Below are 26,504 nucleotides of genomic sequence, written 5' to 3'. Positions count from 1 at the left end.
ATATCAAATAAACTTAAGTCCCCATGAGTTGCAGAAGTTGAGAGAATATAAGAATTTAGGTATTATTATATGTAGTAATTTTAAGTATAGGACTAATGCTTTAAAAGTTAAAGCTAAGGTGTTAAAAGTTATTAGCATATTTTTTAAGAACTTTACAACAAGAAATATTTATTGTCTTTTGAGGTTGTTCATAACACATGTCTGACCCATCATTGAGTACAACTTGCTGTTTTACTCCTTCAAGAAAGGTGGTCTTCTGGTTTTAGAACATATTCTATGAAACATTTCAAGGCGTATCACTACTTGTAGAGATAAATCATATCTGTCTAGACTGGAAAGTCTAGGCTACTTTTCAGTCAATTACAAATATCTGAGGGGTAAACTTTGTTTAGCCTACAGGATCTCTGGAGTGAATCGATCTCTGCTAAATATTGAATTGTTGAATACAAGCATATTAACCAGAGCTGCATATTTTGTTTACATAATTGAGGAATCAAGGACAACCTTAAGAGCAAACTCTTTAACACAGTCATTGGATCTGCTTTAGAACAGGTTTCCTGTACATATTTGACAGTCTTCTTCTTCTTTGCAGAAATTCAAAAAACAACTTGATACTTGGTTGGGTCCCAGGATATAGACATTTACTGAGGAGTCTGCATTCTGAATGGCCTTTGGCCTTTATACAAAAATTAATGAAGAATTGGACAATATGTGTGTGTGTGTGTGTGTGTGTGTGTGTGTGTGTGTGTGTGTGTCTGTATGTATACTACAGCTGACTAGCATCTTATGCAGGATTTGGTTCTGTATCTTACACTCACTGAGTGACAGGATAGGCTTTTGCTCCTCTGTGACTCAGAACTGGGTACAGAACAAGACTGAATGTACAAGTACAGGCATAGTATGACAACAGAAATGGAGGAAGGGTGCTTTAGAACTTGAACAGCAATTTGAGTAATGCAATTCACAAATGTTCCTTACTTATATTTTTTATTGTCTTCTTCTCCCAAATGACTTCTGAACCTCCAGGAACCTGGTTCATTCATCCCATCCAGCCTCCCTTAGGGATGACAAATCAGCACTGTGCCCCTGAGGTAGTTACATGCAGTGAAGTTTTCTTTTTCAGATTATTCTGAACAGAATAGCCTCAATTAATAATGTGAAGAACTCCACAGTGGATAAGGATTCATGTTTCTGCATGTCTGTACCTTCCTTCTTCCCTTTTTACCTACTTTATTGAACATGAGATAAACACACTGGCATTTTGGTGGGGGCTGGGAGACCCCTAGTATCCACCCTGAGGAAAAGGAAGGCAGATGTCACCCCTTTCTCTTTTTTTCAGCTGACCCAGTGGTGACTGGGACACCAATATCATCCAGATCCTTTGTGGAGCAGGTGAGTGTCCTATGCTTCCATACCATTGACCAGGCCATTGGCTATCTAGGTCATTGGCAAAGTAGTTAGAGGAGCTGTGACACAACAAAAATCATGTGATAAAATAACACTTTCCTTTGTTTCTTTCTCCCTTATTCCCAGTTACCACATGGCCCTGGCTGAGGTCAGGCACAAAAGTAACTGTATGTGAAAATGCATTTGCAACTGGGAACTAGTACCATCCATCTACCTCACTTTTTCTATAACCCTTCTGTAGCACTAGCTGTATCAACATATGTCCAGGGAGTGTTGGCTTGTCAGCTGAGATCCTGAAATTATATCCTATCCATCCTATGAGAGGCCATAATGATTGCTGCTGGCCTGAACTAATTTTTATATTAAGGTTCATGACCAGTGAGAGACAGAAGAGGGTCAGATACACATGCAGAGGCAATGATCTGGCTAGAGGATAAACATTCTGCACTTTAAATCAGCTTTTTCTACCCCCTTTTCTTTGCTGATGTGTTTTAACTACACATTAGGTTATATCATGTTAAGGTACAGAATGTTATTAGAAATAATTAACCTTACAAGAGTGTGGTTAGTTTATGTTATTTATACTTTGTTGACCAAGTTAATCCCACTAGGCCAATTTCAGGGGAAACCCATGGTGGTATTCATGCTGACTAGGGGAAATCTGGCCTTGGCACCAGGGACTTTCTCCTAGTTGTTAGTGTAGGGGGAATTATGTTGTTGTTGGCAATTCCAGTTACCTGCTTCCAGTCCAGGTGCATAGACGACTTAGAGAAGCAGGAAGGAGTATGGTGAGTGTGTGAGATAGGAAAAGATGAAATGGAGTGAGAAAAGGAAAGTATAAGGGTGGGGGTAGTGGAGACTGTGCAAAAAGCATCAATAGCAAAAGGAAAAGGAATGGAAGGACTGGAGAAGCTGTTTGTAGCAGTCGAAGAGGGAAATCTGAAAGAAGAGAAAGAAAGGAAGGATGTTGGACTTTTGCAAGATTTGGAGTGTTTTTCCAAGAAAGGTTGTTTGTGGGAGATAGTGGAACACAGCAAGGATGCATTATTACAACCCTCCATTCAGGAGGGTTGTAGAATGTCTACTTAAAAGAAATGTTGAGCCAGAGTTAACCGGAGAGCAAGATGGCAGCTTCATATGGAGAAATCTTGGACAAAAGACAGGAAGAGGAAGTGAAAGGAATAGAAATGAAGAAAAAATTGTACGCCTAAACAGTTAAAGAAGGAGAGCAGCCAGCAGAAGAGGGGACAGAGACAGCAAGAAGAAAAGTCATGGTAAGATTGAGTAGTAAAGAAAAAGAGCTTAAAATATATGAGGTGATTGTACCTCTTGGTACTTCACCAAAAGAGGTAAGAACTTTTATACATATTAATAAAGAGACATATTGTGACATTTTGTTTGAGACAGGACAGGACATGGAAAAATTCTTAGAGAAATTTGAGAGTAGAAAGACTGCAATCCTTGGAATTTGTATGTAGTACAAACATTTAATTGAGAGACAAAAAGGGTTATTGTGCAATTTCGAACTGAAGTTGAGAAAGAAGTACTAAAGAACTATTTAAAGACTGCATGTAGAGAAGTGATGGACACTACAAACATTTATGATTCTAGATGTCTATGACCTGGGGATGGGATTGTGGAGTGATTTTGAAAATGAAAAATTAAAAAATATACACATTCCAAGTGTTATAAATGTGAAAGGAAATAGAAGTTATGTTAAATATAGGGAACAACCAAAAACATGTTTTTTTTGTGGAAAAGATGACCATCTGATTAGTAATTGTGATAAGACAAAATGTTTTATTTGTGGAAAGTCGGGGCATGAAACTAAAAAGTCTGATATAATATATAAAAAAAATGCGGGAAAATGGGACATGTATGGGTGGATTGTGAAGAACATATATTAGAAGTGCAAACACAAGACTCTGTATATAATCTAGGTAGGACTGTAGAAGAAAAGTATGAAGAGCATATTGATATACAAGAAAATAATAAAGAAAAAATAGATGACAAAAATGAAAATAATGAAGGGGAAGAATTGCTTCAGCTAACAAGTGAAAATGAATGTATAAATTGGAGAGTGGTGAGAGGTACAAATAATTCTATAGGGAAAAGGGTGAAAGAAAAAGAAAGTTTAAGAGTGTAGTTGTGAAGGAAAATAAAAAGGTAAAGGGTAAGGGTGAAAGGAGATAGTAAACTACATTAAAAGGAAGCTGAAAATCTTAGCTATAAATGTTTATAGTATAAAAAATACTAAAAGAAGAATAAGTGTTTTAGAATGGTGTGCATTACTTGATAATCCTGTAATTATACTGGAAGATACAAAAATATGAACAGAAGACAGAATGTCACAAACACAGGAATTATGGGGTGGAATCATTATTTGGAATATGGGAAAAAGTACATTTTCAGGCATTGCTGTGTTATGTAATGAAATGGTAAAAGTTTTAGATTGTACTATAGTAGAATTAGGCAGAATAATAGTGATAGACATAAGATGGAAGAAATATGTGTATAGAATTATTGTAATATATGCTTATGCCATGATGAAAGAAAGAAATAATATTAAAAAAATTCTAAACTATGTTGGAGTGAATATGGAAATATTAGTGGGAGATTTTAACTGTGATTTAAGAAAAAGAAGAAAAGAAGGAAGTTATGTTAGGAAAGTATATGAAATAATTAAATGTGGTACGTTATATACATGGGATAATATGCATTGCACTTCTAAAAGAAATGAGATAAAAATGGAAATTGACAATTTTGTAATATCTGATAGTTTAAAAATAGTACAAGGAGGAGTAACAGAGACAAGTTTTTACAGATCATCTGGCTATATGGATAGAGGTGCAGGAAGAAGAAGGATAGATAAGAATAGGTAAAGACATTAAGAGACAATGAAAAGGACTTAGATGAGGAAGATAAAAAGAGATCAACCAATTATGGAAAGATCATGCAAATATGAGAATTTTTAATGAACATTGGATGAATTTGGTGGGTACGTTTTGAAGAAAGGTATAAAAAGTATTTTTTGGAATGTCAAGTAAAGAAGAAAAGGAAAGAAAAACTAAAATATAGGCAACTGAATCAGGAACTGTTTACAGATGTGTTAAAAAATAAGATATGTTTTTTTGAAAAGGAGAAGAAGACATATGAAATGAATCAGGAGGGGATTAAATATTTCCTATATAAGCAAATATATTTTCAAAATGGGAAAAAAGAAAGAATATTTGAAGTAATAAGGAATTATATGGAGAATACATTTAAAAAGAAATATATAGAAGAAAGGCAAAAATGGAAAGTTAAGAAATTAAGTGAAGCAGATAATAGGAATAATAGGAATATGGAGAATAATATAAGTGTAGGAGAACATAAAAAAATTTAAAGGAATTAAATATGGAAAAAATTAAGGGATTGGAAGGTATTGAATATTACATGTATTATAACATGGAATAATGCAAAAAGTGTATTTCGTAGAAGTATCAAATGAATGGTTAGAAAGAGGAATAACAGAAAAAGAAATATGTACAAGGGTTATGAAATTTATATGGAAAAAAGGGAAAAAGAGGATATAAGAATTTGGAGACTGATAGTGTTGAATAATACAGATTATAAAATATTTATGAGAATTATGCGGAAAGATTGGGAAATAATGTAGATAAATTATTTGATCATATGATTTTTAGTGAGAAAGGGAAAGGCAATCAAGATTTACTATAGTTATTGAGAGAAGTAATAGATGATGTTATAAAAAAGGGGTGGAAATTAAAGTTATGGTAGGAGATGCAAGTAAAGCACTTGATAGAATACAATGTGATGTTTTGTGGACTGTATTAAGATATTATAATATAATTGGCAAAATAATAAAAATACTTATGTCAGTGTATGAGAATTATAATGGGAGAGTAATATTAAATAGGTGGTTAAGTGAAGAAATAAAAATAGAGTATGGGATAAGATAGGGATGTCTAGCAAGTGGCATTTTATTTGCATTAGTCATGAATGCAGTTGTTAGTAGAATGAACAGTGTTGAAAATAGCAAGATACAAAATAACAGAAGAAATACAAATTATAATAATGTTTACTTATGCAGATGATATGGTTTTAGTTATGAAGAAAAAGGAATGGATAGAAGAAGGAATCAGACAATTAAATCAGATTTAAAAATGCTTAGATTATGTATAAATAAAGACAAAAGCAGTGGAACTGGGCTAACTGATAATATAGAAGGGAGTCAATTCAGTAATGAAGTTATAGATACATTAGTGGATAAGATTTCGGCCAAATATTCATAGAGAAAAACAATGGGAAAAATAATACAAAATTAAGAGAAATATGTATGTTTCGGATGTCACACAAATTGTTGTATAAGCAAAAGTGTACTTTATAATTTCTGTTATTTTGGGTAAAATTGCTTATTTAGCAGGTGTTTATATGAAAAAGAGTTATTATTTATTATATTCTCAATTATATGTGGATCCAGGCTAAATCCAGTTAGAACAGGGATTTTATATGTTAAAAAAGAAGAAAAAGGAGGGATATGATTAATTAACCCAATTGTTCATTCAGCATCACTGAATCTGTATAACGTGTTGATAGTTTTAGAAGAAAAACATAAGAATTTAATACATATTATAATGAAAGATGAATATAAGAATTTCTGGGAAAGAATATGTATAGTAAAAAGATGTAAAGATTCTATAAATGATATGAAAGAGTATCAGAATGAAATCTTTTTTTGGAGATTGAATATAAAAATGGAGGAAAAATATATAAAAAATGGAGAAAAAATAAAAAATAATAATATTCAAATATAATGAATGAATATTATTACATATACCCATGGAAGCATTTAGGAAATGAAGAGAGAAATGTGATTGAGATAAGACGTGCATGGTGTAAAAAAAATTATGAATGTAATGATTTTATGTGGAGATTGACAATAGTTAAATTGCCTGTTAATATGTCTTAAAAAAGAATACAAGAAAGGGTGGGTAAGGATTTCAGGGAGGTTGAAACAATGGAACATGTTTTTCTGAACTGTTCAAGAGCGAAATAATTATGGGAAAAAGTATGTGAAGATAAGGTATTGAAAGGTTTAGAAAATTTTGAATATATAAATATGAGTTAACATGGGTACTATGGCAACAAAACAAAGAGGTGAAAGAGATTGATAAAAAAACTGTTTTATGTTTTGTAGACCATACGCAATGAGAGACTGAATGAAATTAAATTTAATGGGAATGGGTATTGTCAAAAATTCTGAAGAAAATATATTTTTGGCTGTGGAAAAAAAGATGGGGGAATGGATAAGTTATATAGGATTGTATTATATAGCAGATTAAAATATAAATAATTGTAAATAATATATAATATATAAATAACGTCTATAAGTTGTGTTAATCAATAAAGAACCCCTACACTTTGGAGGAGAGGAAGTTAAACACTCTCTAGAGCTGCTAGATGTTGCTAGAGGGCTACTACTGCAGTTCTGGGAATTCCAAGATGAAGGAGAGTGCAGCTGAGCTAGAGAGAGGAGCAGAAGAAAACTTACTGAAGGAAGGGGAAGGAGATGAAATAACTCTTACAGAGTTAGAAAATGTAGGAATGGAGACACAAGTTCTGACAGATTTGATGAACAGGAGAGCCAAAGATCAGGGAAGAAGCAATATGGAGTGGCATGGTGGAGAGAATTTTAAAGAAGGAAGAAACCAAGAGATTGGAAACAAAACCCCAACTGGTGAAGGAAAACAACTGAGGCATTCTTAGCTGGTAGAAGAGCCAGTTTTCAGGGTTTACCTCTGCAACAGGGTATTTTGTTAGTAGCAAAAAATAAGTTATCCAGATGCAGCAAGGAAGGCTGGAAAAGGTACTGAGGAGACAAATAGTTGCAGTTTCCCAGCAGATACAGAGAAGATGACCAGTAAGTAGTAAGAATAAAAAAGTAAAAGTGATGGCAGTGTGAACAGGTATGACATTATGTATAGTATTATTTTGCCACGATGGTTTAATGTTAAAGACATAAGACCATTAATTCATTTGGGAGCTGAAATTTTTTTGTGAAGTGACATTTGAAAGCTTTAATTTGCTGGAAAAATTATGACTGGGTCTGAAAAAAGAAATTCAGTAGTACCACAGAAAGACTATTTCAGAGCTTGGGACTACAACTAAAAAAGAAAACGAATGTGCAATTTAAGACTACAGATATGGATAAACACGAGTTAAAACTGTTTTCTTTCATTATATAGCAAAGTACAAGAAGTTAAAAAATATGTCATGTATGGATTGAGGATAGGGAAGTGTGGGTAACAATGGATGTTAAGGATGGGGAAAGTCAACATATTTCAAATACAGTAACTGTGAATGGTAAGAGATGATTCATTAGGTTCTGGGGCCAACCCAAAGCATGTTATTTTTGTGGGGATGGAAATCATGTTGTGCAAATGAAAGTGCAGCCAATACAGGTAGTGGGGACATACAGCTAAAAAAAACTTTAAGCCTTTTTGTAGAAAATGTAAATCATTGGGACACTTCTGGTTTGACTGTCCCATATTAGAAAAGGAAAGAGTAGATGAAGAGGAAAGCTTAGAAGAAGCATAAACTTTAGAAAATATTACTACAGAAGATGTTGAAAGAAAAGGTGGTATGGGGAAGGCGATACTGATGAACTGATAAACAATAAACAGGTAGGTAGAGATGAAATAGTTCAAAATAAAGTTATTAATATACAGGAAGAGAACATATTTGCAATTTTAGAAAGTGAGCAGAAAGAAGAGGGAGAAATAGAGATAGGAGAAGAGCAAGAACAAGATAGTGAAAATGAATTGGTGAGAGACTTAGGAGAAGGAAAAGAAAAATAAGATCTGGAAGTAAACTCTAACACGAAAAAGGAAAAGATGATATAGGAGATTTTGCATTAGATTTGAATACCATTAGAAATTATATAAGAGAATTGTTGTTGGTGGAATGGTATAAAAAATAAAAATGGATGTATTTTGTTTGCTAGATGCCAGATATCATAAAGGAGAAAAAAGGAAAATAATACAAGAAGTTGGGGGGGGGGGGGCAACTGTTTGTTTGGTAGGAAATGAAACATGCTCTGGAATAGGAATTCTTATAAAAATGAAGAAATAAGAATAGTAGTACCAGGAATGGTAGTAAGATGTGATATAAGAATGAGACATAATGTATAAAAGTTATAGTAATCTATGCGTATAATAATACTATGCAGAGAAACAGCTATTTGAAGAAATAAAAAAATTGTTAGTAAATATATCAAAAGTGATAGTAGGAGAATTTAACTGTAACCTGAGGAAAGAAAAGGGAAAATAATACAAGATATTAAGATGTTAAGAGAATTTTTATTATTTGGAGATTTAAAAGTAGGAAAGAATAGAGATTTGACATATCAACAGGGACATTTTAAGACTGAAATTGATTACATATTCTCCAAAGATGTGAAAGAAATAACAAGGTGATTATAGATGGCAGAGTTTTCAGATCACAGAGCAGTACAGGCTAGAATAGGAGAAATACAGCATAATAGTAAAAAAGGGAAAGGGGTCAATAAAGAAGTTAACTGCGGAGTTTAAAAGATGGAAGAAATGATAAGAGAGAAAGAAAGATCATATGGCAATAAGGCCATTTTATAAAAATAGGACACAATGATGGGTAGTATAAAAGCAGAAGTACAAAAAATATATTTAGAAGTGGAAAGAAGAAGAATACAAAAGAAGTAAGATAAAATATAAAGATGTTACAGAATTGTGAGAAACAAAAAAAAGGAAGTGACAAAAATAAGGGATATAGAAAAATATATGTATGAAAAGAATAAAGAAAATGTATAATGATGTTATATATGCAAATATTTTTTATGAAAGGATAGAAACAGGAGGTTCCCCTTATTTAGAAAAAGAAGTAAAATGAGAAAAGGAAAGAGGAATGCAATCTTAGAGGGCAAAAGAAACATAAAATAAAAACAAGAAGATATTATGGAGTTGGCTGAAATTTTTTGTAAAGAAAATGCATGAAAAAGAGGAAATGGATGGCAAGAAGAATGGAAAGTGAAAAAATCTGAAAAAGTAAGGATTTTTTAAGAAAATGATATAACAACAGAAGAGATAGAGAATGTGATAAAATAAGGTAACAATGAATCACTACCATGATTAGATGATAAAGTTATGAGTATTATAAGAAAATTAATAAAGATGAAAGAAAGAGCTATAAAAATATTAAATAAATTGATGAAGGGAGGTATAATGGATGCGATGTAAATGAAATGTTAATTATAGTAGAAGTAGTAGAGATGATACTGAAAGAAAGAAAATAAAGACGTAAGACAGATAGCATGTGAGTTAGCTAAAACATTTGATAAAGCGCGCCATAAAGCAATGTTGCAGATTATGGAGGCATATGGCAGAGAAGAAAAATATTAATGGAATAAGGAAATGTTATAAATTCATGGGCACAAGTTATCATAAATGGATGGATGGGAAAAAGATAAGTATTAAGAGAGGAGTAAAGCAGGGATGCTTGATGAGTATATGGTTATTTGTATTAGTAATGAATGCAATAATACAGACATGCATTTATGAAATCAGGTAGGCAAAATGTGCAATAGAAGAAAGTGTTGTACTACTAATGCATATAACATGTGCATATGATTTAGCTCTAATAACAAAAAAAAAAAGAAGGCATAAGTGAAGTTGTAATAAGGATGAAAAAGATTAAAAGCTGTTCTGCAGTTAAGCAAAATGAAGTGTAAAGGATTTGGTGAAATAAACAATAAATGGAATATATTTCACAAGAAAGGAAGCAAAGATTTTGGGAGTGAGATTTAATGAGTATGAAACTGTAAATAAGAAAATGGAGAGAGAGAGAGAGAGAGAGAGAGAGAGAGAGACACTGCAACAAATACAAATTTGTCAGCTTGCTGGAAAGGTTTTAATTACTGGTTCAGAAAAAGACATATACACTGAAAACTTATGTGTTAAGAAAAAAATAGTATATTTAGGGGGAATATATATGTTTCTCACTGGGCAGCCATGGTGGTGCAGCGGTTAGCATTGTCACCTCACAGCAAGAGGGTCTCTGGTTCAATTCTCGGCTGGGGTGCCTTCTGTGCAGAGTCCGCATGGGTTTCCTCCGGGTGCTCCAGTTTCCTCCCAAAGACATGCTTTAGGTGGATTGGACACTCTAAATTGGCCCTAGACGTGAGTGTGTGTGTGTGTGTGTGTGTGTGTGTGTGTGTGCGTGTGTGTGTGTGTGACTTCCGTGGAAGGTTGGGGGTCAGGCTAGCAACTCAACATCGTAAAACTCTACTGCCAATCATTAGCAGACAGGTGATGTGCTGTGGTGACCCCTAACTGGGAAAAGCCGAAAGAAGAAGATATATGTTTCCCACTAAAAGGGAAAAATAGCTATTTACCTTCATCTGGGGCTAAAGGTTGAAATGATGAGAAGAGAGATAATTTATAATAAAAAAGAAGGTTGTTTGAATTAAAAAAAAATCCAGTGGTGCATTTGTTTTCAGTAATGCAAAAAGAAATGATAGGTAAGATGCTATATAAAAAAAATACAAAAATGTCTGGGAAGAAAAACAGTAGAAAGGATCAGGATGGAAGAAAACAGATATGACAAAATGAAATGATGGAAATTAAAAGTATGTGAATTTGATGGGAAAAGAAAAGAAAAGAATGGTATTATATGATTTTATAATGTTTATGCACTATGGAAGAGATTAAAAGAAGATGACAAAATGCAATTAAAACACAAAAATTGTGATTTGAAAAATTTTATGAAGCACAAGATTTTTTTGAAGAATTTTCTTAAACAAGTTACCAGTGAAATAGAATATGAAATATAAGGTGATGGAGAAAAGCAAATGTGTCAACTGTCATGAAGAAGATATAACAAAACATTGCTTTCTTTGAATTGCAAAATGAATAAAGAATGTTGGGAAAAGTTTAAATATGAATATAGATGGGAAGGGTTTAAACATATGAATATGATATTATATGGGAAGTATGATATAATAAAGAAATGTGATATTGATATATGGGATAAAGTACTATTTGTGACAATATGGGTGCTGTGGAAAAAAAATGTGAGAATGTGTATTATATAAGAAGAAAATGGAAGAGGATGATGTATTAGCTGAAATAAGAATATGGTTATGGAAGAAAGGTTGTGAGGGTAGAGGGTAAATATTAAAGAAAAAAGAATGAAAGAAGTAGATTTACGTTCTTTGTGTTGGTAACTTCTAAATAATTTTAAGTATGACTGTAATACAAGGAGTGTGTAAATAATTGATTTAAAATAATTTTATGGTATAAAACTTAATGTAAATGTTAATAAAACACCCATATGCTTTCCAAAAGTGATGTGCAATCTTTTACATTTTCCAGAGTTGCCACCAGTTCAGGCAGATGGGGCTGCAGTTTAATTTCTCATCCAAAGGACAGCACACGCAAGAGTACAACACCCCCCCATGCTGTTGTACAATGTCAGTACTGGAAAAAATTCAGTTGACTGTTGCGGAAATAGGACCTAAAACCTTCTGATCTTCCAGCACCAAAGGCAGGTAACAACCTGTTGAGACACTGACACTGCAGTCTATCTTTTTCTACTTTTGGGACTAGTTGCCATAAGCATTAGTCAGGTCAGCACCTGAAAAACTTTCCAACACTCTAACTCTTCCCTTAATTTCATAATGCTCTGCAGCTTCTCTAATCTCCAGATATCTTTTGCCAGGAACAGTGAAGTATCTGTGAAAATGGCCTTAGGTTTTTATTTTTCTTTTTTCTTTTTTGACCATTTAGTTTTTGTCAGTTTTTGGTATTAGCCCTTGGCTTGGATGATTATCTTCTGATTTCTACTAATTAAGATTACATGCCTTCTTTCTTCTGGGAAATTTTCTTGATATCTTGAGAGTTAATTTTTGTTTTGTGTTGCTCTTGTGCTTGAGTGGTTTTAACATCATTTTATACCTATTTTCAGTGTTTATGAATCCCACTGGTAATATATTTGCTAGTAACGCCTATTTTTTTCTGCTACATTCACCTTTTAATAGTCTTTGTAAGACAGGCAGATTTAAAAAGCTCTAAATGTAATAGTAAAAGTCCACCCCAGAATAGGTATACATTGTGTGTGATTATGTGGTGTGCTAGGGAGTCTCACATTTGCGTGAAGGTTATGATATTTACAGAAGCAAGTTTTCTACTCAGGACTTTAATAGAAAGGAAAAACAGAATGATCCTGAAAAGGATTTCTACCCTTTTCTAAAGATCCCAATTCCAGTTCTTTTATTTCAGTTACAGTATTCAAATACAGTTGGTTTAGACTTTGATTTCCACATTCTTGAAATTGCATTTTTGGCATCCACCAGAATTAAACTTAACAAGCCTTTACTAAGTCTAGGCAATTCACATCCTGTATCCTAGCTAAAAAAATATTTTCCTTAGTTTCACTCATTTGCTTACCCAGTATTTCTGACAGAGTACTCTGCAAGGATGTTTTAAAGTCTGCCAACTCATTATACTCCCAAAGCATATGCTCTCAGCTATCTCTTTCTTCCCCATCACACCTCCAACATTTGTTATCTACCTGAGGAAAAATTCTTTGGAGTCTACTTGGGGTATAAAAATACTTGTGCAAACACTTCCAAGCAAAAATCCTAAATCTTCTAGATGTTGTTGTATATTTGGGAGCCATTCATATGTCCTCTCATTGTTTCTTTGTGAATCTCTTATCTAATCTCTCTTCCCAATATTTTCTAACCTCCTCTAATTGATTCCTACAGTTATCCTGCAATATTTTATATGCCTTACTAATTATCCCTTTTTTAACAGCAGCTTATATTCTAGATTCAACTAAAAATTCTAACAGTGCAAGTCTTTCGCTCAGGATTCCCCTATCCCTTTCTCTTTGCCTATACTCTTATATCAGGAAGGCAAGATATAGCCTGCAGTCCAAATATCTTCTTGGCTTCTTTCCCTTCTATTACCTTTCCCTTTCTAATTATTTATTCCCAGTACCTGGGTTTCTTTGCCAGTTTCCTACAGTAAATTTCAACTCCCTCTTGCCTATTCTCTGTACCCCTAATTGCAGTCATCCTTATTGGCAGAATCTCCTTTAGCCATTCCTGTGTTGGCTTAGTTCTTAGAATACTGTCTGCTGCCTTGTGACAATACTGTTCTGTATGACTGTTGTTATTCTCCTTAAGGATCTGCATCCAACATCCCACTCTCTCCTTGTTTCTTGAATTTCCCCCAGCTTTATAATCATCATCCCTTTTCATTTTGAATTGTGGCTATCTGCTTGTGCTTTGTAAAAAGTCTTAACTGTGTAGCCCTAAAATATCCCTTCAAATCAGGTAATCCTAAAAGCTTGTTCTATTGGAAGAATCAACTTATCCCACTTGACTCTTGCCCTCTTCCCCTCCCAAATAAATTCCTTTGACTTTATTACTATCCATAAGTTTTCTTCTGGCCGATAAAAATACGCCTGACCTGTGTATAAAGCTAAAGGGACAAAAACATTTTATTGCTTGTATCTTGCTATCCATATTCATAGACAAGAGCTTTCATTTTCTCACTGTTTGTATTATCTTTTGTTTAGTCTTTTCCCACATATCCTTAGCTTCCATAACACAATCTTTTTTAACCCACACTCCTAAATACCTCATTTTATCATGTCCCTACAAATATGGGTATTGCTGACCAGTTCATGTGTGGCTACATAGTTTGCAGCTATAGACTTTGTTTGACCTTCATTAATTTTATATCCTGAAAAAAAAAACTTGGAACTGTCTTAGAATGTTCCACAACACTGAGATGCCCTTTTCTGGTTTTATCAGGTACAACATAATATTGCCTGCAAATAAAGCCAACACTTCTTGATTACCATACCAATTTTATCCTTGAATTTCTGAGCCCTTTATTTTCTTTGCAAATGGTTCTAAATATAAGGCAAATAACAAAGGGGAAAAGAGGACACACCTGCCTGGTTCCTATGTTCAGACATAACTTATCAGAAAGGAAGCCTCCCACTTTGATTTTTGCCTCCAATCCCTCTTATATCCTCCTAATTAACCTTATTATTGTATCAGGGAACACAAATGCTTCCATTGTCCTAATCACAGAAATCCCAGCATACTCTGTCAAATGAAACAGCAGTATTTTCTTACTTTCTGCTTCCATCTGGATTATCATTGTTCTATTAATGTTGTCAAATGTTTGCCTCCCCTCCACAAAACTACACTGATCCATATCTATCAATTTTAGTAACACCTTTGTTACTCATTCAGTCATTGTAGACATGAGCACTTTATAATCATTGTTTAAAATTGAAATATGCTTGTACAAAGTTACATCTGATAGGTCTTTGCCATCTTTAGGTATTACAGCTACCACTGCTTTTTTCTAGGATGATGATGCTTCCCCTCCCTTTAAAACATTATTAAACAAAACCTTTCAGATCTTTATCACTTTCTTTCCTCCTAGCTTCCAAACTTGCACCAGAGTTCCATCTATTCCCGGAGACTTTCCTGCATATTGGTTATTCATCACTGTTTTTATTTCATCTCCTGCTAACATATCTGTTAATTGTTGAGCTTCATCTCTGGGATATTTTAGTCTTCTATAAAATTTTCCATTTGTGCTTTTTTGTTGATTTCTCCATTTCCCTGCTTCATATACATTTTCGTAACATTTCTGAAACATCTCTAATACTGTTACAGGATCTGTGGTTACTTTTCCTGTTCCAAGCTCCCTAAGATTGGCACCAACCCTTTCTACTTCCTGTTGCCAAGGTTTCTGTGCTAAAAGTTTGTGTGCTGTGGATTTATTATCAAAAAACAGTTGCTTAACAGCAATTTGTTTAAACTCATGCATATTATCGAGATACTCTTTCATTTTCTCTTTAGTAGACTGCAGTAGACTGCAGTCTAACCTTTTTCTGTGAGATTCCCCTTATTCTGCAATAATTTAATCTCTGTCAGCCCCTCTAAATAATTCTCATTACTTCTTAACCAAATCCCTTCTGCTTTTATTTCTGCCATATTTTAAACTCCACTTTCATTTTATCCCACTCACTAGCTATAACTTCTAGAGTACTTTCTATCTTCCATAATAATTCCTGAATAATTTCCACTCATACCTCTCAACCTCTTAGCTGGACAAAGCCTGACAAAATGGGGGGATAAAGGCCCCAAAATAGGAGCAGATTTTAAATATTGCTCTTATAAACTTAGAAAATTGCTAGAGTAATAGATTTTGTGTTAGCGTTCATTTTCTGAAGGATCGGAAGTATGAATCTCAAATGCATGTCATTATTTAGTGACTTAAATCCTCAGATCATCCCAGTGATTTGCCAGAAAACCACAAATGTTATGAGGAATAGACCAAAAATATGAGGCAAAAATCTGGACATTCTGTGAAAATCTGGACAGTTAAAAGGTATGTTTCCACTACCCATTCCTTAAATTCCTTTCTTTTTAACAGGTAGATAGAGAAGCACCAGTATCTCATTTTTACTTCATTACCCTGCATATTTATCTTAGTTATTGTTGCATGATCTGAAATAGTTATTAGATACGTGTTAAAGCTCTCAATTAAATGAATATGTTCCTGTAAAATACAATTTCTGTCTAATCTAGACCAGTTATTGTACCTTGTGGAATAATATGTAAATTCTCTTTGAGTTTCTACCACTGACTTCACATCTTTAATACCAAATAGTTTCATAAATTTCTTCAGAAATCTACCTTTTTATTATATTTTCCCTTCCAGGCCCCAGATACATCCTCATTGTTGCAAATCTAAATCCAGCCCCTATCTATAAATACTATTCCCTGCTGAAAGCTGATTATTTTTCACATTTGTTTAAACTCCAAAATAGTAGTTTCAGGTGGAATGTAAATGCATACCAACCTAATCCTCCTCCCTTTTCAGAAGCCCCTTGCTACCACAAAGCTACCATTATTATTTTGTCCTCTTCTATTACTATTGGAGCTCCTCTAGCAATTAATATAAGTACTCCTCTTTTCCAAATTATCCTTGCTATTCTGTAGGACATCCACGCTGAAGTCATTTCTTAATCAAATTCACATGCTTAGTTCTCTCCAAATTTTTCTGTAGCATTGCTACTTGCACTCTGCATTTCTTAAATATTCTTTCCTTTTTGTCTATACCTATAAGGCCATTAACATTAAAAGGTAATATGGAAAGTGCTGCCATTATGATAAGAAGCCATTATTCCCACCTATTATATATGACAGTTTTCAAATGTCTATTTCCAACTTTTGTGATATATGCAGCCACTAATGTTTGGCAGGTTGATCCTTTACACAGTTTTATCTTATCATCTCCATTTGAACCTTTGTCAAATTTTACAAGACTTTTTGCTTTAATTAAAACCCTCAAAACGCATACACACACACACACACACGCACACACACACACACACACACACACACACACACACACACACACACACACACACACACACACACACACACACACACACAAAGTAACCCCATAACCTGTTAACTTAATACAAACACACAGAACTTCATAGATCTTCAAATAATAAAATTTAATCTTACTAATAGGAGCAATTATCCCAAACAGACAGCTACAAGCACAGGCCTGCTCTAACCTAAAGTTAAGGTTACCCATGCTAAGATACATGTTGCTGCCTGTGCCTCTACTTTCAATAATTGGTGTTTGTTATTTTTTTCATCTTTATTCCCCTCCAAGGTGTGAAAAACAGCTTGCATGCTTTCAGAAAACATTAACTTTTAGCCTTGAAGAAACCAGTGCTTTGACTTTTTATTGCCCTATAATCATCTTGTCTCCCTCTAAATGTAAGAAAAAAAAGAAAAATATAGCCCTCAGCTGCAGGCTTCTAAAGATGTGCTGAAATTTTTATTGTTAAAGGAAAACTTGTTATTACATTCAGTGTTCTCTTTTAAATTGTTTCCACTTCAAAGCTGTTATTAGATTAAGCCAAGGGTCTTAATCTAGACATTCACCTGTGCAAAAGTTGAGAAAACATATCAGCTCTACATATATTATGATCTATGTACTTTTGTACTCCAACCCCACCTCAGCAACCCAAGATTACAGCTTATTAACTTAGACATGCTTTGAACTAGCCTTTTATCTATTTCTGCTTTGAAATGCCTACATTTCTTAATGTTAAAAAGAAGAAAGAGAGAAAAAAGTATCTGTTTACTTTAGTATCTTTATCATATACAAAAATAATGAAAATGCTTTATTATATAACATGTAATTTAATATCATGACAAGTTTTATATAAATACAGTTAAGAACAATTATTGTTTGACTTACAGCTACCTTTTTCCTTCCTCCCCCTCCACTTAGTGATCTTCCAAGCATTAATGATATGAAGTGATGCAAATGCAATTCAGTTCCCCACAAGCTTAAAAAAGTTTGACAAAAGTTCATTCTTTCCACCTTTTCTTGTACAGCCTTATTTCACAAATGTGAGTGATGATTTGTAATCTCACATTTATTCACCAATTTTCATGTTGCTGATCTTCTTCACCTCCCAGCTTCAGACTCCAGTTCAGTTCCAGTCTACTCCTAATCCTTCTAGTCAACTCCTGCAATTTTTATCTATCTTTCAAGCATTTTCCACTGGAACATTGGAAAAGTTTTCACTGGCAAAGTCTCTCCATGTGCTTTATTATCAGAAGAATGGGTAGCAGACTCCCCTTCTGCTTGTTGGCTCACCTTTTGTATTTCCTCCTTAGCATGTTCTGCATCAAAAAATGACTGATCCTATAAGAAAAAATGTTCTGAAAATAGCTGGATAGCAACTTGAATCTCACACCTGCCTCTCAACATTCCCTGATTGCTGAAATAAATTTTTTATTTTATTTATTATTTTATTTTACATTTGTTGACCGGGCTAGTCTAGCTGGAGATATTTCCATTTTCAGTAGAGGCCCGGGGAGAAAAGCTCTAACACAAATATATACATTGAAAGAAAACATATTATTGAAAAAACATATTAGTAAAACAAAAGTTAAAAACTAAACAATTACACTAACAGTCCAAAACTACACTAAACAAAGATAAAAATACCTATTCAAATTATTTAAGAAAACATATCAAGGAAAAGAGGATAAAAGAAATATTGTGTAATAATAGAAACAAATTAGAGTACTAGGGATAAGGGAAGTTAGTGGGGATTAGACTTGGAAAAGGGAAGAACCAAAGACAGTAGAGAGAGAGGAGAAAAAATAGAGCACAAGGAGAAGGAGTGGAGTTAAAAGAAAGTCAAGTTAAGCATCGAAGCAATACAAGGAGCAAAAGATAATTTAGAGTTAGCTTGTACAAGCAGACAGTTAATCAGGTTTACTACAGGAACAAAGCCAGTGATTTTGGAAGTACAGTTTGATATTTTGTTTGAAGAGAGGCAATGATGTGATCATTGTTATGTCGCTTGGTAACAGATTCCATCTTCTACCTACTGTATTAGTGAATAGAGAGTCACCGGCTCTGTTATATGACTTTATAGAACTGATCAAGAGTTTACAAGAGGAGCGAAGGGAGTTAAGATTGTTATAAGGGGTTAAGAGTTGTGAGAGTATCGGGGTGTTATTTGGTTGGTACAGTATTTTATGGGCAATAATGAGTTGTGGGATTACAAGATAGTTTTGGAATTCAAGCCAGCCTAGTAGTTTCAAGTTAAGACAGTGATGGGTTCTGAAGGGGTTACCAGTAGCAAAGCGGGCAATGTTGTTGTAGCAAGTTGCCAGTTTGTTAAGTTTGGCTTTCTTGAGGTTGGTAAAAATGGGTGAAGCATATAGGAGAGTAGATATAAGATGGGAGTGAGCAATCCTAGTTCTAGTCGATGGGGTTAAAAAAGGTTTAATTTGATATAAGGATCCTAATTTCCTGTTGACTAATTTGATGGTGTTGTTAATATGCTGATCGAAAGAGAGATTATTGTCGATGGTAATTCCTAAAAGTTTTGTTGTTGAGTCAGGTGAGATGACAGTGGCATTGTTTGAAGAGATGGTGAAGTTTAAGGGGGAGGTGTGGGAAGTGGGGGTGAAGAGGAGAAGTTTATTTAAGTTTAGAGAAAGTTTAGAGAAATTAGAGAAGTTTAGAGAAATTTGTTTCTCTTCTGCCTGGTGTACAGTGAATAATTATTTCCACAAGCACTCTACGGTCTCCAACTTTACCCTTCTGCTGTAGTTTTGTCAAGATCAACTCTTTCTAATGGTATGATTACTCTTTAATAATACAGGTCTTGGCTGTTTTCTCATGACCAAGTTGGGAGCATACACATGATGTTCTCTTTCAATTAACAAATCATGCTGTGGAATACTATTCTAGTTATTTATTTGTGTCTTCATAAAATTAATACAGTCTTTTCCTTACAGTTTCTCTGCTATAGCAGAAAAATCTCAAGTTTTCATGCATGCTCTGACCTTAACTCTACCATTTTTTGAAGACTCTCTTTTTGAGCAGTCTCATATTCAGCCAGCCTTTTCTTCATTTCGACCCTTGATTTTTTACACTTTTATCAGCTCTTCTGAATATGTTTGAAGCATCTTCCATTTTTTCCAGCCTTTTGTTATAAGAGTTGGTATAGTCCTTCAGTGTTTCATTTATTTTAATCAGCTCTGAGCACATTTGACTTTTTCCTCTGGCTTGCACCAAAGCTGGAACTTGAAATGCTTTTTTTCTGAACAGCTACATGATTCTTCCCAGTCAGTGTTTTCTCTTCACCTTTTGTGGTTGATTTACTTTCATGTTGTCTTAGTTTATTCTTTGCTGGCATCCAGGCAGTGTACTTAATAGCCAGCAACTGAATTTACTAAAAGTGATATTATACCATGATCCCCCCAAAACGTGCACGCTGATTGGCCAGCGTGCCTGTTGTAAATCGAGTTATACTAATGGAAAAAGGTCCGTCGCCCGGACTTTTTCCATTAGTATAATCTCGCTATGTTAAATGGGTTTAACATAGCGAGACAGTTAAAATAAGCAACGGAGATCTCCGTTGCTTATTTTACTGTCTCGCTATGTTAAATCCATTTAACATAGCGAGACAGTGTTTGTGTTAACGGAGAAAGCAAGATCTCCGTTGCTTTTAGAAATATGTTAAATGAGTTTAACATAGCGACAGTTTTAAAATAAGCAACGGAGATGTCCGCTGCTTATTTAAAACTGTCTCGCTATGTTAAACTCATTTAACATAGCGAGACACTAAAAAGCAACGGAGATCTTGCTTTCTCCGTTGCTTTTGCTCACAGTCTGATGTACTGCGCGCGCGCGCAGTACATCAGAACTGCCGCGATGCCAGGCATCTGCGGAAGGGCAGTAAACAGGCATTATTATGCCATTATTTAAGAAAAGGAATAGTTTCTTTTCTTAAATAATGTCATAGCATAATAATAACTCACTTCTGGGTGTGGGTAATGCTAACCATTTACCCACGGCGATTTTGGTCCTCGGCTTCGGGACCAAACCACGCCAACCGTGGGTAAATTTAGCATTACCCACACCCAGGCGTGGGTTATTGCTATAAGAGTTCCTGGACTTCATCTTCAGCTTCTTTTTTTCACACTGGGAGAGCTGACATTTAGCAGTTGATCAGTGTGCAGCCATCTTGAAAGTCTCATTTAAGAATAATCTTATCCAGACACTACACAATTCCATTTCTGGTACAGCTTCAGACACTTTCGTTTCCCCTTTCAAGTGTTTTACCAACTCAAAAGGGTTCAGCCGGAGTAGAGGACCAGAACCTTCTAAAGAAATGAGCAATTTGAGAGGTCTCACCAGACCAGAAAGGATTTTATTCAAGTTTTTTTTAAAGTAAACAGATTATCTCGGGCCCTTAATAGATCTCAGTGGCCTAAATAAACTCATGACAAAGCTCAGGTTCTGGAATATCATGCTGCAATCCATAATTCTCTTTCTACCACAAGAAGACTGGATATGCTCTATGGTCTGCCAAAATTCCTATGTGCACATTAAAATTGGAAATGAGTTCAGGAAGTTGCTAGACTTTCAGGCTGCAGTCAGTCACTCTCATTTCTTGCCACTGTCATGTGGTCTCACCACAGCCCCCAGAAATTTCACTAAATGCTTGTTGTCAATAGCAGGTTACCAAAACTGTCAGAAGCCAAGATTTTCCCTTATTTAGATGATCGTTTGCTAACAGCCCCAACTCAAGAGGTGTTGATCAAAGCCAGAGAGGCTCTACTTATTTTGCTGTAGTCATTTGGAATTGCAGTGAATACATCAAATGTCCCAGATGGAGCTGTTGTAAGCTTTAATATTCATAAGCTGTTATGAAAAATGTCTTCCCCAAGACAGAATTTTCATTCTGCAGTGCCAAGTACAGTCTTAATATCATCAACTGTAGTAATGGCAACAATGTGTTTCAGATTGTTAGGTCTTTGGCAGCAACCATCCCAAATGCCAGACTTCACTTGATGCTATTTCATAGGAATTTCAAGATTCAGTGGACTCAGAGTACATATTTCATGTCTACGATGTGGGCCCAGGTACAGATCACATGTTGTCTCTGATCAAAATATTCCAGCAAATGACACCATGCTTGCTGTCTTCACCACCCCGACTTGGCTTTGGACAGCCTCTTTTACCACAGATGCATCTGCTGATGGGTGGGGGACATTGTTAGAGCAGAATGCAGTCACTTACAGAAGGCAAATGGCACATGAACATTCTGGGAATGAGGGCATCCTCCTGATGTTACAGGCCTTTCAGGACTGTCCGTCAAGGTGTGATAGTCATCTCCACAGATAGCATGGCTATGGTATGGTATGGTATATGAACAAGAAGGATGGGTCACATTTATATCCAATGTGTCTAGAGTTCATGAGAGCTTGTGAATGGGCTATATTTTCATCTTATTAATTTCTAACACCAACCCATATTCCTGGCCAAGCTAATCCATTAGTAGAGAGACTCGGTCATTGCCCTCTGATGCTTTAGGAGTGGCCCCTTTTTATCAGTGATGAGAGATTTGTTTCACCATTAGAGCAGGACTTCCCAACCAGCACCGAGTACAACAGCTTCTTCTTACTTGCTTTTCTGCAGAGACAGTTGTCCAAGAAAGGTCACTAGGACTCCTCTGCTCTTTCTCTCCTTCCCCTTGTTCAGAAGTTCATCAAGCAAAACAAACAGAGCAAAGCCAATATCATGTTTATAGCCACATTATGTTTTATTATGGTTTCAGGAAATTTGATTACACCAGATTTAACCTCACTTAGTGGAGAAACATCTTTACCAGAATCCCTACAGAATTATTCTTACTCATTCAGCAAGCCCCACCCACACATCATACCCCTGATCCTAAATGCATTGTTAATTCACTTTCAGTAATGGTAAGGTAAGTTGTTTAACTACCTAGGGTGGCCCAAATCTAGACTTCTCTCAAGATTTGCAACTTCAAGGGGCAAATGGAGGAGGTTTTCCTACAGGAAGAAATTTAGACAGCTGGATCCTTTTACACCTCCAGTTCCTGCTCTTCTGGATTAAGTCACGTATTCAGTTTGGGACTAAGTTCTTCTATGAAAATACAGTTAGCAGGTATTGCTAATTTTTATTGGGAGCTAAACCATTCACCCTTAGTGACCTTAAAGATATGTAAGGCCTTTCTTAAAGGTTCTTTTTTTAATGAGACCACCATTAGAAGAAACAGTGCATCCATGGGGTTTAAGTTTTATATTAGAGAAGCAGGTTACCAAACTGTCAGAAGCCAAGATTTTCCCTTATTTAGATGATCGTTTGCTAACAGCCCCAACTCAAGAGGTGTTGATCAAAGCCAGAGAGGCTCTACTTATTTTGCTGTAGTCATTTGGAATTGCAGTGAATACATCAAATGTCCCAGATGGAGCTGTTGTAAGCTTTAATATTCATAAGCTGTTATGAAAAATGTCTTCCCCAAGACAGAATTTTCATTCTGCAGTGCCAAGTACAGTCTTAATATCATCAACTGTAGTAATGGTAACAATGTGTTTCAGATTGTTAGGTCTTTGGCAGCAACCATCCCAAATGCCAGATTTCACTTGATGCTATTTCATAGGAATTTCAAGGTTTAGTGGACTCACAGTACATATTTCATGTCTAGGATGTGGGCCCAGGTACAGATCACATGTTGTCTCTGATCAAAATATTCCAGCAAATGACACCATGCTTGCTGTCTTCACCACCCCGACTTGGCTTTGGACAGCCTCTTTTACCTCAGGTGCATCTGCTGATGGGTGGGGGACATTGTTAGAGCAGAATGCAGTCATTTACAGAAGGCAAATGACACATGAACATTCTGGGAATGAGGGCATCCTTCTGATGTTACAGGCCTTTCAGGACTCTCCCTCAAGGTGTGATAGCCATTTCCACAGACAGCATGGTTATGGTATGGTATGGTATATGAACAAGAAGGATGGGTCACATTTATATCCAATGTGTCTAGAGTTCATGAGAGCTTGTGAATGGGCTATATTTTCATCTTATTAATTTCTAACACTAACCCATATTCCTGGCCAAGCTTATCCATTAGTAGAGAGACTCAGTCATTGCCCTCTGATGCTTTAGGAGTGGCCCCTTTTTATCAGTGATGAGAGATTTGTTTCACCATTAGAGCAGGACTTCCCAACCAGCACCGAGTACAACAGCTTCTTCTTACTTGCTTTTCTGCAGAGACAGTTGTCCAAGAAAGGTCACTAGGACTCCTCTGCTCTTTCTCTCCTTTCCCCTTGTTCAGAAGTTCATCAAGCAAAACAAACACAGCAAAGCCAATATCATGTTTATAGCCACATTATGGTTTATTATGGTTTCAGGAAATTTGATTACACCAGATTTAACCTCACTTAGTGGAGAAACATCTTTACCAGAATCCCTACAGAATTATTCTTACTCATTCAGCAAGCCCCACCCACACATCATACCCCTGATCCTAAATGCATTGTTAATTCACTTTCAGTAATGGTAAGGTAAGTTGTTTAACTACCCAGGGTGGCCCAAATCTAGACTTCTCTCAAGATTTGCAACTTCAAGGGGCAAATGGAGGAGGTTTTCCTACTGGAAGAAATTTAGACAGCTGGATCCTTTTATACCTCCATTTCCTGCACTTCTGGATTAAGTCACGTATTCAGTTTGGGACTAACTTCTTCTTTGAAAATACAGTTAGCAGGTATTGCTAATTTTCATCAGGAGCTAAACCATTCACCCTTAGTGACCTTAAAGATATGTAAGGCCTTTCTTAAAGGTTCTTTTTTAATGAGACCACCATTAGAAGAAACAGTGCATCCATGGGGTTTAAGTTTTATATTAGAGAAGTTAATTTTACCTTTCTTTGAATCACCCTCTAAAGTAGGATTAAAGACCCGGACATGGAAATCAATGTTCTTGGTGGCAAGATGAGTTTCCTAGCTGCAAACTATTGAGTTCCAAAATACCCTTTCCTCCACCTTGGACTGGGCTACAGGTGAACTGGATAGGAAATACCAGTATGTACGGTCTACCTACACTTCAACAAGACCTTTGACTCATTTCAACTCAGGAGGCTGATAGCAAAACAGGAGTGGTTAGGGGTAGGAACAACAGCAAGGAATTGGGTCTATATCATAACTTCGAAGACTGAAAACTTTGAAAGTTAAAATGTTGAACCCAAAATATTGAATGGTGAAAATAGCAAAGCCTCAGAACATCAAAATCTTACCTAGGGCAAGATTTCGGTGGGCTGTTCCATAGCTTCGCTATTTCCTCCACTGTGGTGCGAGAGTTACGGACCTTAGGGTTAGGGTGCGGGTTAAGGTAAGTGGATAGTTAGTAATGTATGTATGGTGTAGTGTTGTGTTTTGTTAACTGTATGTGTTGTGTGTATTATTATTTTATTTGTTTTTATAAGATTATGTAGGGTAGTACGGACCTTAGGGTTAGGGTGCGGGTTAAGGTAAGTGGATAGTTAGTAATGTATGTATGGTTTAGTGTGGGATTGGGTTTTGTTAACTGTATGTGTGTGGTTTATTTATTTTGGTGTGCTTGTGTTTTGTGTATGTTTCCCGGAACAGCAATTTTTTTTCCCTGGGAAAAAATTCGCTATTCTGAGCATTCAATGTTATCAATATTAGAAATTTCAAGTTCAAACTTATGGTGTTTGATATTTTGGAATTTCTAATTTATGATATAGACCCCAAGGAATCATATAGCAACAAAGCTGAATGACAGGAGAGTGAGAGTTGTGGTAAGAACAATGGCAGGAATTAGGAAAGTGACTAGTGGAGTTTCACAGGGGTCTGTCCTGAGTCTACTACTCTTCAGTGTGTTTGAGCCAGCCATTTGCTGATTACACAAAGATAGATGCTGTAGTGAGGGATGAGGGGAAAAGTCTAGAAAAGGATTGGAAATGTTGAATGAATTGGCATAAAGGTGTTAGCTGACATTCAGTGCAAATAAATGCTATCAATGCACTTAGGTCACAACAAGCATGTTGCGAAATATCAGCTGGGAGGAGGGGAACTCATGGTAACAGAGCAGGAAAAGGATCTGGGGGGTGTTAATCACACTTAGATATGACCAGCAGAATGAGAGTGAATAACAGTGACAGCAGCAAACATAAGGCTGGTGTCTCTTCATGAGTATTGATTCCAGAAGCAAAAAGGTAATGCTTTCACTCTACAGGGTCTTGGTCAAATCATACCTTGAATACTGGCTGCAGTTCTGAAAGCCATATAAGGAAAGGTACATCAGTTTGCCTGATGGAATCCTGAGAAAAGCTAACAGAGGGTTCCGTGGAATGGTGGGGAAGGAATATTGCCCCAGGTTAGAGGAGCTAGAGCTCTTTTCAATTGAGACCAAAAGAAACAGAATGGGCAAGCTATTAGTGCATAAGGTAATGTTAGGAGGTGTTTAGGGCTCCCTACTGAAATGTCAAGAGATGAAATGCCAAGCCATGACATGCTGAAAAAACAAGACAGAAAATCCAGAAGATGAGTGAATACTGAACATTGATCTTCTCCTTTAAATATCTTTTTTGCGGGACAAGTTCCCATGCACCCCCCAATGTGTGGGGCAAGCCCCATACCC

The sequence above is a fragment of the Protopterus annectens genome, chromosome 3.part0 (genome assembly GCF_019279795.1).
Source record: "Protopterus annectens isolate FY-2018-M chromosome 3.part0, PAN1.0, whole genome shotgun sequence".
Classification (NCBI taxonomy): Eukaryota; Metazoa; Chordata; order Ceratodontiformes; family Protopteridae; genus Protopterus; species Protopterus annectens.
Note: the sequence above shows the minus strand (reverse complement) of the source record.